Source organism: Sminthopsis crassicaudata, chromosome 2 (assembly GCF_048593235.1).
Source record: "Sminthopsis crassicaudata isolate SCR6 chromosome 2, ASM4859323v1, whole genome shotgun sequence".
Lineage (NCBI taxonomy): Eukaryota > Metazoa > Chordata > Mammalia > Dasyuromorphia > Dasyuridae > Sminthopsis > Sminthopsis crassicaudata.
In genome coordinates, this window is record NC_133618.1 from 186900488 (window position 1) to 186915024 (window position 14537).

The 14537-nt window shown below is 33.9% G+C and overlaps 1 long non-coding RNA gene across 2 annotated transcripts in view; it reads right to left on the reverse strand.

Moving 5' to 3' along the window:
- Positions 1 to 12950, reverse strand: part of LOC141553339 (uncharacterized) — a 150575-nt gene extending 137625 nt beyond the window's left edge. For both annotated transcript variants that reach the window (XR_012485409.1, XR_012485408.1), the window contains exons 1-2: positions 12673 to 12950; positions 2453 to 2519 (exon numbers count right to left, since the gene is read on the reverse strand). This is a non-coding gene — a long non-coding RNA (uncharacterized LOC141553339). The remainder of the gene's footprint in view (positions 1 to 2452; positions 2520 to 12672) is intronic.
- Positions 12951 to 14537: the final 1587 nt, after the last annotated feature.

Consider the following 14537-nt stretch of genomic DNA (forward strand, 5'->3'; position numbering starts at 1 on the left):
CATGGACCAGAACTTGAAACAAGGTACCAAATGGAATTATTAAGTGGAATTGAGGAAACAATGGTTAAATCTAGTTTAGCATTGATTTAATCCTACAACAAATAATGTTTCCTAGTGATGTAATGATTGGTTTGTACTTAGTGTACAGCATATAAGCAAGAAGCTCTCAAAGCCAAAAAGGGATAAGCACACTTGAAGCTCTCAGAGGCTGAGACAGATTCATTCTATTGTTCACCTCTGTGGTGGCTGGAGGCTGAAGAACAAGCCCTTGGACTTAGATTCATTCATACCATTTCATACCACCTTCACTTCTCCACTGAAACCAAGACTCCAGAAGGCCTTTAAGAAAACTAGCCTAGCCCCAAGTGAAGGAGATAAGACTTTGAAGGAGAAAATAAAGGATTTGGACTTTAACTCCTGGCTACTCATGTGGTGATTACTTAATTGAATGAAACAAGGCTGCCTCCAGAGACTCCAAGAAAACCTCAACAGAGAACATTATATTTTACAGAGAATATTACATATACCAACAAATTATTTTGTAGAGCTGGAAAAAATAATGAAAGGTCAAAATAATAAAAGGACAAGAGGAGAAGAATGTAAAAGGACTCAATGAAAAAAAAATGTGAAGGAAAGTGGGTTAGCAGTACCAGATCTCAAATTGCATAACAAAGTAGTTACCAAAATTATCAGGCACTGGCTAAGAAATAAAATGGTAAATCAATGGAATAGATTAAGTATACTATACAGTACTCTTTTTTTTTTTCCCCTGAGGCTGGGGAACACCACCTTTTGGAACGCAAAATTATTTTTTAAATTATTTTAAAATTATTGTTTACATGGTAATAGAGAAAAAACTAGAAATTAAATATAAAAAGAGAAAGATAAATGAGAAGCAGCTTTGGGTAAAGATAATAAGATAAAGTTTTGTGAATGAAATAAAACTTGAATTGAGCTACAAAAGATAGACTGAATAACTAGAATCTTGGAAAAGGCATTCCAGGCTAAGATATTGTTGAAACATTGTCATATAAGTGGAACTATATAGTATTACTTTTTATTTGTTCGATCATTTTCAGTTGTGTCTGACTCTTTGTGGCTTCATTTAGGTTTTTTTTTTTTTTGTTTGTTTGTTTGTTTGTTTGTTTTTTGCAAAGATAATGGAGTGATTTGCCATTTCTTTCTATATAGATAAGAAAACTGAGGCAAACAGGGTTGACTGGATGAGTCTTCCTGACTCCAGACCTAGTGTTTTATCCATCTAGTTATCTCTCTCTTTCCATAGACCTTTATAAAAGTTAATATGTTTGAGAATGTTGAATTAGGAAAAAAGAAAGTAAAAGTAGGTAGTGCACAATCAATGTTCCCCCCAGGCATTAGTTACTCCCAAAGAATTATCTTTCTGAAACAAAAGCCACATCCACTAGAACAAAATAAATGAAAACAAATAGATTTTTATTCAAGCTGATGTCCATAGTAGAAAGAAAGGAGTGGAGAAAATAGGACTCTTCGTGGATATATTGGGTCTGATTCTCTGGTGAGTAAACCTACCCTAGGAATAAATTGCCAGCCTCTTAGAAGTTTCTAATCATAACTCAGCTAAGCCATGAAAGTGGCATTCAGTAAGTATCCTTTTTCAGAGTAATAAATAACACCCTGTTGATATAGTGTTGGTTGTTATCCACATACAGGCATTCCTGAGGACACAAGAAGCGCTCTCAAAACTTGCCCATAGCAACTGTGCTGCTGATAATTACATTTAAAATACATTCAATACCCAATCTGAGCCCAAAACAGAATGGCATAGAAAAAAGAGCACTTGACTTATTAGAGGATAGGTTTGGATTTCAACCCAGTCACTGAATAATTAGATAGCCACTAACGACTTTTGAGTAAAGGAATGGTGTGACCAAATTATTATTATACCTTATTAAATTATTATACCTTAAGAAGATAATTATAAATTATTATACCTTAAGAAGATAATTTTGTCAACTGTGTGATTGAAATGGAAAGAAACTCTAAACAGGGAAACCGATAAGAAGGATGATCTTTTCCTCCAGGATAAAGATGAAAGGGGAAATGACCTTTACCACATGTTCTCTCTAAACTTGAACTCACTTTTATTTATTTATTTTTCTTTTTTGGAGGGGAGGATTAATGTTATACTGCTTGTTCCTATACTGTCTCAGTAAATCGTTCTATGAAAAAGCTAATTGTCTAGCTAATTGATATAAATTGATAATTATGTGGATCACCAGTGGGAGCTAATGAGCTACAGTATTAGAACACTTCCCTGGCCAATTCCTTGTAACTATCCAGAAACCTCAGGGGAAATCTAGCAGGTGACCACTGAAGCCCTGATCTATGAGTAGGAGGTGGGAGAACGACATTGGGGCATGGTTTTCAATACTACAAAATATTAATATGGAGAAAATATCCATATACTTACCTTCAACTCTCCTTTTAGTCCATCATAGAACTAAACAGCCTCAGCTCTTCATGGTATTGCTTCTTGTCTTTTAATAAAAATGAAAGTAAAACCTTGCTATTATACTGCATCCAACAACATACACATAACTCAAAATTTAATTGAAGTGAGACTAATTTTCCCCACTTATTCAGTGAGGATAATGGGATATGTGTGCTGCCCTTCCTTAAAATGAAAGATTTATAGATCATTTTAATAGCATTTTAATCATTTCATTCTGTTTTTTAATTCTGCATATTAATTTAGCAGAGACACATTGGCAGCATTTAAAATCTCTATGAACTTAGAGAGAAACATAAAAACAGGCACTTTCATTATTCATTAAGCTCCAGAAGCTAGTTTGAAAAAATCAACCTGATGTATATGCCCTGAGTATAGAAATGACTATCTTTCATAACTGAGTCAATCAGAGAAACATTTTTTGAAGTCTTGATTTTATTTTCATTGTTAGTATTATCATTAGTTCCTGCAAAAATGAAGGTCAAAGTGTTTTCCTTAATTTTTCCTCAATGTGAATACAGTGTCATTTGGTGCAAAGGACAATAGATTGGAGTCAAGGGAATTATAGCTCTACCACTTACCTATGTGATTTTAGGCAAATCACTTCAACAATGGGTTTCATCTATAAAAGGGGGGATTAAACTACACAGACCTTAGAGTCTCTTCCTTCTCTAAATCTTCCTGTAAATCTGTCTTTGCCTTGAGACAGAGCTTAATTGTTTTGGAAAAAAAATAAATGTAAGTTTTAAATATCCAAAATTTATAGTCATAAAGTCTCAAGCTCAGAAAAGACATGAGTTAGCCCTGATCTCATAGCCAGTTAAGTGTCTAAAATAGGATTTGAATCCAAGTTTTCTTGACTCTAAATTCAGTATATAATATGCCATATTCCACTGCTTCTCTATAGTGAGATGCAAAAATATCCAAAAGTGGACTAATGAGACTCAAATAAAGATTTAAATTCCTCCCAAAAAAGAAAAGCAACCAAAGTTTACATTTACATTTTGTTTTCCTCCCAAGAAACTTGTGGCAAGTATTATTATCCTCATTTCACATTTAAGGAAACTGAGGCTTTGGATCACACAGTAAGTATCTAAGCCAGAGAACACGCAGTTACTACACTAATCCTGCCCAGAATTGTGAGCAGAATCTTTCTTCAAAATTGTGATCATTACTACTTATAGTAGGTGTCTCTAAACTTAAGCTAGTCTCTTAACTTCTCAGTTTCTTCATCTGTAAAATGAGTGGATTGCACTAGATGATTTCTGACATATCTTTCACCTCTAAATCAATAATCTATGATTCAGACACTATTGAACTATTTTGTATTTCAAAGGTAATACTCTTTCCTCATAAAACCCAGTCCAATAAAAATACTCATTAAATGCCAGACACTGTGCTAAGCACACTGGAGATACAATTAATTAAAAAAAAAAAAAAAAAAAAAAAAAAAAAAAACTTCTACATAATACATATCACTGTCTCACTAGCCTTTTATTATATCATAGAATACTAGACTTGAATTTAACCTTAAATACCATCTAGTCAAACCTGCCTACTTGTTTGATGTAAAGAATAGATTTGTTCAAGGTCATAAATTGACTCATCTAAGATTGGAAAACTAGTTCCTAACTCTCAGTCCACTGTTTTCTTTATTCCCTATGCCAATACTTCTAGAAGCAGCCTTTGGTTTTTACAGAAACCCAGGGAAGAAAGGAATTTCTACTGCTTAATAGTCAAGGCTAAATCCCTGGGGCCTAATTCGAAGATTCGTGTCACTGATAGTTCAGAGGCTAAAACAATAACTTCCTCCATGTCCTACAATATTCATATATCAATTCAAAACCATGTTTCTGGAAACAGCGTCTTAAATTCACACAGAGGCAAAAGCATAATCTAGCGTTTCCTGTGTGTCTCAGATTTGATGTACAGTGCTTACTACTCATAGTTCTGGCAGGATTAGTGTATCCACCCTGTGCTGAAAGCATAAAATATTCTTTATGGAAATATCTCTTTGGCTGGAGGGAAATGATTTAAATTCAAGAGGAAAATGAGCAAGCTGAACCCTAGGGGGGAAAAAATCCCTTATCCAGGATATAAATATATAAAAATTCTCCCTGAGTCTCTGACTGGGTTTAACCTTGCTCAATCTCAAAGTAACTTCATGTCCATCTGCTTTACATGTTAGCATGATAAATGCAATAAGAAAAGGTTAGCTGTAATATGATCAAGGAGAAGAAATCTGCTTAGTCCCCCCCAAAAGGATTTTCATTTTATACACTGTGCTAGAGTAAACTAATTATATGCGACATAGTGGGTTTTGATCCATTTAAATTTCAAAATGTATATATGCTACCAGTTTTTGTGAACAGTTCCATTTTTTAACTAATAAAAAAGAGTGACAGTAAGTTCTCAAAACAAAAACATAGTTTGTAAATGTGTGCATTTTGACAGACACAAACCCCTACCCCCTTTATTGTTTAATGTTCTTATCCTGCTCTTTCCTCAAGTAGGTGGAAAATCCCTGGAGTTCATATAGATCCATAAAAATTCTTCAGAGAAGGAAAGGTTTCCTTTTTTTTTGTTTTGTATCCCTGGTTCTTAACATAGTGCTTTACAATGGTAAGTACTTAATAAATGCACTGATTAATTGTTAATAGGGAAAGTTGTTTATAGAAAAGAACATCTCTACAATTGAAGCTATTCTCAACAGTTTTTCCCTTTGCCTGATAGATCCTCACTCAGTAGCCACTTTCAATGAGATTTTAAAAGAGGAAAGAAGGAAGGAAGGGAGGGAGGGAGGAAGGAAGAAAGGAAGACAGGAAGGGAGGGAGGGAGGAAGAAAGAGAAGGTGGGAGGGAGGGAGGGAGGGAGGAAGAAAGAGAAGGAAGGGAGGAAGGAAGGAAGGAAGGAAGGAAGGAAGGAAGGAAGGAAGGAAGGAAGGAAGGAAGGGAAGGAAGGAAGGGAGGGAGGGAATGAGGGAGGGAGGGAGGGAAGGAAGGAAGAAAGGAAGGAAGGAAGGAGGGAGGGAGGGAAGGAAGGAAGAAAGGAAGGAAGGAAGGAAGGAAGGAAGGAAGGAAGGAAGGAAGGAAGGAAGGAAGGAAGGAAGGAAGGAAGGAAGGAAGGAGGGAGGGAGGGAGGGAGGGAGGGAGGGAGGGAGGGAGGAGGGAGGGAGGGAGGGAGGGAGGGAAGGAAGGAAGGAAGGAAGGAAGGAAGGAAGGAAGGAAGGAAGGAAGGAAGGAAGGGTCAGAATTGAAAAAGGAACTTAGAGATATAACTAATTATTGTAGGCAACAACAGCCCTTTGGGAGTTATTACAGTTGTTACCTTTCCTTCATTTTTCTTTTTAGTCAAAAAAGTCACATTAACTCATTGTAGTGATTTTAGTAGTTCTGTTGCTAGCTGTTTTCTCAGGCTCTTTAACCTTTTTTTTGCTCAATCCCATTAGCAGTCCATCACATCTTCCCTTAGTTCTGAAAATGAAGAAGTTAGACTAATTGATCTCTAAGGTCCCTTCAAATGATGATCTTTGTTTCCATGAACTTGCCCTTGGTTACAACAACATTGCAAGGTCTTTGCTTGCAGTACTCTAGGTCATATGTTAGTAATCTTTCAGGGTTATAGGAAAGCAGGAATAGGTTGGTGATTTAAGAAAGTAGCTCCCAGCTGTTTAACTACACACACATACACAAACACACACACACACACACACACACACGCTGTCAAACAGATTCTTCATTCTTTTAAAAAGAGGAATAACCACTGAAAAATGTTCCTGGTCTATTAATGAATCACATCTACAAAGTTTTCACAGCTTTCACTTTAATGCTCAGATTAGGCAGTGATTCTGGAGTATATATCTTTTTTCTTTTTTTTTTTTTTTTTAGCATTTTTAAAAATTAATTTTATAATTATAACATTTTTTGACAGTACATATGCATAGGTAATTTTTTTTTTTACAACATTATCCCTTGTACTCCCTTCTGTTCCGAATTTTTCCTCTCCTTCCCTCCACCCCCTCCCCTAAATGGCAGGCATTCCCATACATATTAAATATGTTATAGTATGTCCTAGGTACAATATAAATGTGCAGAACCAAATTTTGTTGTTGTTGTTGCAAAGGAAGAATTGGATTTGGAAGGTAAAAATAATCTGGGGAAAAAAACAAAAAATGCTAACAGTTTACACTCATTTCCCAGTGTTCCTTTTCTGGGTGTAGCTGATTCTGTCCATCATTGATCAATTGGAATTGGATTAGATCTTCTCTATGTTGAAGATATCCACTGTGGAGTATATATGTTGTGGAATATATATCTAAAAAGGAATTATAGAGAGATTTTCTAATCCAGTGGTTCTCAAACATTTTGGTCACATTAAGACACCTTAAAATTATTGAAGATCTCAAAGAGCTTTGTTTATGTGGGTTATATGTTGGTATTTATCAAATTAGAAATTAAAAATCGTTTCAAAACTTTATTAATAGATTTAAAAATAATGATAAATCCATTACTTGTTAACATAAAATAACACATTTTTATTCATAGAGAGGTTGTGTGGTGTAATGAATGAAGTTTTCAATCTTGGAAGCAATGAGACCTGTATTCAAGTGCCATCTCTGTTACATACTAGCTATGACCATTAAATATTTCCAATATCTCAATGCTTCAGGCAATTCTTTTAAGACTGCAGTTTACTGGTGAATCAGGAATTAACATAGATGTGGGTTTTTAAAAACTTTAATATTAGTGCAGAACAAGCATAGTCAGATGACTGAGTGGATAGAGTTCTGGGCCATGAGTCAGGAAAGCCTGAGGTTAAATCCAGCCTTGAAAATTTACTAGCTGTATAACTTTGTGTAAATCACTTAATCTCTGTTGGCTTCAGTTTCCTCAGCAATAAAATGGGGGTAACAACAATAATAATACCTTCCAGGGTTATTGGGAGAACAAAGCATGTAGCACAAGGTTTAGTATACAGTAAATATCTGACCAATTCTTATTTCCTTCCTCATATGTATGTGACACTATATTGTTACAAAGCACTTTCATACACATTATCACATTTGATACTTTGAACTAAATGATCAATAAAATACCAATTAAAACCTATGAAACACCACGAGATAGATAATATAAGTATTTTTATCCCATTTTACTGAGAAAGAAATTTGGGGAAGTTACTCTCAATGACATTCTATTCTTAGTGGGAGAACTGAAATTTGAACCCATGGCTTTCTGACTACAAATACAGTGCTTTTGCTAATACACTATGATGAAAATTAAATTTACATAGTAACTTTTGGGTAATAAATGCATTAACTTAATGAGAATTAAATTCTTAATTCCCTTTCATTTGAGATAAAAGAATGTTTAATAGTATTTACAACCCCACCTACAAAGGTCTTTTGAGGAACACACACATTCATAGATCATTGACAGTACTTGTAGACAAATGAATGTTCTAATATAACTGATTTTGGAGAATGAATATTCATGTAAGGATAAAATTGGCTGGGGAATACTCTTTATGTGGGGGCTTTTTGTGTCTATTTAATAAGGCACGTTATACACAGCTTAAGAACTCCTGTACACAGCACTTTGGGGACATAATTAATTGCTATGTCAGGTCTAATAAGCTTACCAAAGTCATACCTATCACTTCTCCTTCTTTTTGCATTACATCCTATATGTGTGAACACTTAATCACCACTCCTCCTAAGACTAAGCATCAGGTTACATGGCTTGACTGGAAAAGTTTGCCTAATTATAAAGAAGAAATTGTACAAGAATTCTTTTAGGTCATCTAAAAAGGGCTCAATAGTCACCATTACCAAACTTTAGGATATAAATATCTCAAAGGAATGAATTGTCCTTTCTTTTTTTAAAAGCATTCTCTTTAGTTTTTATTTGTATTTACATTTAGAGATCCTTTTTCAAAAGTAAAGATCTCCTATGGATCTCCAATCACAAACCCATCCATCCTTGCTCATCCTGTGTAATTCTTTCAAATATTCTAATGAATCTACCCATGGGGAAATGTGGCCCAGTGCACTGAATTTATTCAAAGAATTTACCCAACATATTCAATTCACTCCAACAAATATTTACTCAGGGACTTCATCCATTATGAGAGGTCAGGTGGAATAGTTGATATAGGGCTTACTTTGAAATCAGTAAGATTTGTGTTAGAGCCTTTCTTGTTCTCCAAAATACTTTTGTGAATGTGAGCAAACTCTCAACTTCTTAATACCACATGCAACTGTCCAAGACTATAAATTATAGAAGAGTTACTGATTTGTTATAATAGATGGGATTAATTAAAAAGAAATTCAATCTGCACATATATACTAATATCACCAGAGATGCTATCCTGGAGAAATGTGACATAGAAAGAAATTGGATTTTGTCTTTGCAAGTTCAGATTATGTGCACATTAGTAGACATAACAATTCTTTCTTTCTATACAATTACCTTTTTCACACTAATGTGTCCTGAAAAAATTGTTCCTTTTCTGCAAATTTATCTTCTACAGGTGTCAACATACTAACATTTCTTACCTTAAATATAAGATATAGTCATAAAATTGAATTTAAAATATTTATTGTCTTTATATAAAATTCAATGTTTATTCTATTGATAGCTTAGAATTGGTATGAATAACAATGACTTTCTTTTTTGGCTCTGAAGATCTTCTCCTCTCAGAATAATAATGTTGTGATACAACACTCGTGTCAATTCTTACTTAGAACTTAGTCACTGAATGGGTGATTTGAGACCTGAGAAAGACCTTAATTTAGAAAGACCAAGGGCACATACTGAAATGACCTTTGTCTTGCCACCAGTCTTTTGACTTCAATGATTCTATAGGAAAAAATGAGGTTGACAACATTACACAGCTCTGCCTCACATATCCAATTCATTCACCAGTCACGGTATCACTATTGCAATGTCACTGGTTCTCTTCAAGAATAGAGGAAAAACAACTATGTTTAAGCTGAGTTTGGAAGGAAAAGATGGCCTCTAAGAAGCCAAACTAATGAAGATATGCATTCTAGTCACTTTGGACAGCCTGTATCAAAGCAAGAAGATGGGAAATATAGTATAATTTATAAAAAAAAAACAATAAGAACAAACTGGCTGGACCACAGAGTACATGAAAAAGGAATTTCTTTGCTCAAAAATCTTCCAGACCTCCTATTGCTATCAAAATATCAAAATTTTTATTATAGAACTCAAAATTCCAATGCAATCATTATATTTCACACATATTTATATACATCTTTATATTTTCCAAAGCATCTAAAATAGTGTTTTATAAAAAGTAGGTACTCAATAAATATTTAATTAAACAGAATCGAACAAAATAGAATCAAGTGATAATTGCTCATGACTTTTATGTCCATGAGATTATATTCTAAAATCCCACAAGCTTTACACACTCTTACTTTATATTAAAGTTGTTTGGGTGTCATAGCTTGATTAAGGGATGGAATAATTTAGAAATAAGAGAGAAGAGGAAAAGGGAAGGGCAAAATAATTAGAATGAGTTCCTTTTTTCTGCCCTTCCCCCGTGCCATTGCCAGTAAAAATAGCATTTTAAAAAATAAATTCCAAAACTATATTAGTATTTTTTCTATGATTACATGAAAAATCATTGATTACATAAGTATTGGGAACTCCATAACATGAAGGAACTGATAAAATATTATTTACTTTACTAGTCTGTGAGGGTTTTCTGAACACAGAAACTCAGGAATTTTCCTATGGTGACATAGCCCATAGGAATCAGAGACATAACCTGAATTCATACCTTCCTCATGCCAAACTCAGTACGCCACTTTCTATGATGCATTCTTTCACATTAGCCTTATAAGTTTGTCAGAATATGGATTAATCATAATTAAAATTTTAAAACATTGATGAACTGCAAAAAAATAGATTTGAATTTAAATTATTTTTGATTTCTTGATATCTATTGTCAAATGTCCATTTTAAAAAATTTCATATTATATTCAATTTTATTATAATCCCAGCTCTTTTGCTTTTCCAAATGTAATTCCCAAGAACTGTAGTTTTTTAATGTGGAAACTGCTAGGTCTTGTGAAATCCTATTTGTATCTCCACAGTATTTAATGTTTTTAATTTTTGCTTTCAGTATTTTCTCCTTAAACTGGGAGTTTGAAACTTGGCAATGACATTGCTGTAAGTTTTCTTTCTGGGATTTCTTTCAAATAGTGAATGGCAGATTTTTTTTTTTTTTTTTTTTCTATTTCTACTTTACCCACTTGTTCTAGAACTTCAGGGCAATTTTTCTTAATAATCTTTTTTGTAATATGTTCAAGTGATTCAACAATCCTTATATTGTCTCTCCTCAATCTGTTCTGCAGATCAATTATTTTTTCTAAGGAGATGTTATTTACCCCCGCCCCCATTTTTATCATTTCTTGGTGCTTTATAACATAATTTGATTCCTCTATTCAATTCCAATTTTTAAGAAGTTATTCTTAAGATTTTGGGGTCTCTTTTTTCAATTGGTTATGGTTTTGTTTTTTGTTTTGTTTTCATAATTTTCTTGGATTGCTTTTTCCCCCCCTGATTTTTCCTAAATCTCTCTTATTTGATTTTTAAAATTATTTTCTAAGTTCTTCCAAAAACATTTTTAGACTTGCAGTCACTTGACATCACTGACTTATGTAATTGTGATCGAATATCAGTGTGCTATAAGAAATGATTAATAAAACAGAGATAGATATAAAATGAAGAAGAAAATGAACATAACTAAGAAAGCATTGCATAAAGTAACAGCAATATTGTTTTACAAAAAAACTTTGAGCAAATAAATAATTTGACAATTTTAAATACCCAAATTAATTACAAAGGACATATAAAGGAAGATGCTATCTGCATCCAGAGAAAGAACTGACAAATTAGAATATGTATAGAATGATTTTACACAGAAACACACACACACACACACACACACACACACACACACACACACACACACACAGACATTTGTGTCTAATGGTGGCCACTGGGAGGGTAGGGAAGGCAAAAAGGGAAGAGAATAGGGGGAAATTTTTATATGATTTTATCATATATTTACAAAATGAAAAATTTAAATGAGTGGTCATTCATACAATGTCAAGTTTTACATAATACATTTGTAGTTTCATGTGCAATTATCTTTTTTTTATTATATTATATTATGAAAATATTTATCTTATTCCATAAGTTAAAAATAAAATAATTTTTTAAAAGTATCTCATTTATCCAAAAGGGAATGGAATATGGCAAAACAAAAATTTTCTTTTGGTTTGTTTTGGGGGGGATTTTTCATTATTGTTGTTTTTTCCCCAGCAACTGACCCACTGAGTTCTGAGATTTCATTCTGGGGATAATCTGTCCTGATTGGTAAGTGATTGAATAATTTTTTTTTAAATCACCTAACTCATCATAGATGTTTCCAGACAGTACTTCATATTATATCCAGTCATTTACTCAGAATTTCAATCCCAACCACTGCCAACAGAAAGGATATGTCAATCTGTTGCCCTACAGCCCTCCTTATGATCCCTGTAACTACCTTGATAAAAACTCCCTTTTTTGACTTCCACTCCACTATATGGGTTGTTAATTCCTGAGAGAGAGAAAGAAAAGAAAGGAAAAAGAGAAGGGAAAAAGGAGGGAGGGAGGGAGAGAAAGAAAATAGATCCTTTGATGGCAGAATCTCATGTGTCTGGAACTTAGTACAGTGACATTGCATATTAAGTGTTTTTAAGTAGATGAATATTTATGATCATTAATCTGTTTCTTAGATTTAACTTTAAATTAAAATTAACTAAATCTTTGAGGAGAATTTTATTTTTCTTGCAGGAACAACTTTATTGACATTCCTGAATAAGGAGTGGCCCTTTCACATTCTCTTCTCTTCAGCTGACATCAAGAGAGATCTCACATTCACAGTATTCAAACAAGGTTTACATAGGCTTTGTTTGGGTGAGAATAGCACAACCACAACCTGAATTTCTGGATTTAGGCCTTATTCCCTATGTCCCCCAAAGAACTAGGGCTTCTCCCACTTGCAAACTACCATGAAGTAACCCCACCTGCCTACCTCTCCATCTTTTGTCCTCAGCCATAATTCATGCTTCCAGGAAATTTTAAAGATCATAGCATTACCTTAAACTCCATGTGTCTTTTCTGGTGTTCGTTAAGGTTAGATAGATGACTGAAGGGCTTGCTCCACATCACATTTATAGGATCTCTCTTCTTGTAGATTGTTGATGGTTGATGAGCTCAGAGTTTTGAGCCAAAGCTTTACCACACTCTTTAAATGCAAAGGGCTTTTTCCCAGAGTGAAATCTCTGGTGTTGTCTCAGTTCTAAGTTCCTTCAGAAGGTCTTACCAGATTCATTACATTCATAAGGCCTTTCTCCAGTATGAATTCTCTGATTCTGAACAAGGCCAGAACTCCCTTGAAGATTTTCCCACACCCACTTTTCTCCAGTGTGTATTCTCTAGTAGCTGATAAGGTTTGAACTTTGACTAGAGATTTCTCCACACTTTTAACATTCATGAGGTTTCTCTTCAGTGTGAATTCTCTGGTCTTCTGTAGTATTTTAGATAAGATGAAGGCTTATTTACACTCCTGACATTCAAAGGGTCTCTCCAGTATGGACTCTCTGGTGCTAAATGAGTTGGGAGCTCTCCCTGAAGGTCTTCCCATGCTCATTACATGGACAGAATTTCTCTCCTGTATGAATTTTCTGATATTGTCTAAAGCCTGAGTTCCTGTATGAAAACAATTAGTTGTTTATAAGAAATGATTATTGAGATTAATAATGATATAGGGAAAACAACATATTTCTTTTTTAAAAAAAGCTTTTTTATTTTCATAACATATGTACAGATTATTTGATATTGACCCTTGCACAGCCTTGTGTTTCAGATTTTTCTCCTTCCTCCCACCTCCTCCCCTAGATGGAAAGCAATTAATGTATGTTAGACATGTTAAAATATATCTTAAATCCAATATGTGTAAACATATTTATACAATTCTCTTGCTGCACAAGAGAAATCAAATCAAAAAAGAGAGTAAATGAGTAAGAAAACAAAGTGCAAGCAAAAAACAACAAAAAGAGTGAGAATGTCATGTAGTGATCCACATTCAGTTCCTACAATCCAGTGTCTGGGTGTGTAGATGGTTCTCTTCATCACAAGATCATTAGAACTGGCATCAGTCACCTCATTGTTGGAAAGAGTCACATATATCAGAATTGATCATTGTATAATATTGATGTTGTCATGTATAATGATTTCATGGCTCTATTCATTTCATTTAGCATCAGTTCATGTAAGTCTCTCCAGGCCTCCCTGAAATCATCCTGCTGGTCATATCTTATAGAACAATAATATTCCATAACATTTATAAACCACATTTTTTTCAGACATTCTCCAGTTGATAGGCATTCACTCAGTTTCCAGTTTTCTGCTACTACAAAAAGTGCTGGCATAAACATTTTTGCACATATATGTCCCTTTTCCTCCTTTAAGATCTCTTTGGGATATAATCCCAGTAGAAACACTGCTGGATCAAAGGGTATGCACAATTTGATAACTTTTTGAACATAGTTCCAAATTGCTCTCCAGAATGGCTGGATTCTTTCACAACTCCACCAACAATATATTAGTGTCCCAGTTTTCCCACATCCCCTCTAACATTCATTATTATTTGTTCCTGTCATCTTAGCCAATCTGACAGGTGTGTAGTGGTATCTCAGAGTTGTCTTAATTTACATTTCTCTGATCAATAATGATTTAAAGCACCTTCTCCTATGATTAGAAATAGAAAATTACATATTTCTTTATCATTTATCTACAAATATATACATAATATGTGAATATATAAATTATAAATGTGTATATAATCACATCCTTCACTTTTGTAAAGATGTAACATATAAGATATGATGCAGCTAAGAGAAGAAATTTAAATGGTTTCCATTTCTTGCTCCTCTCTTTTCAAAAGGATTCAGTATTGCTAC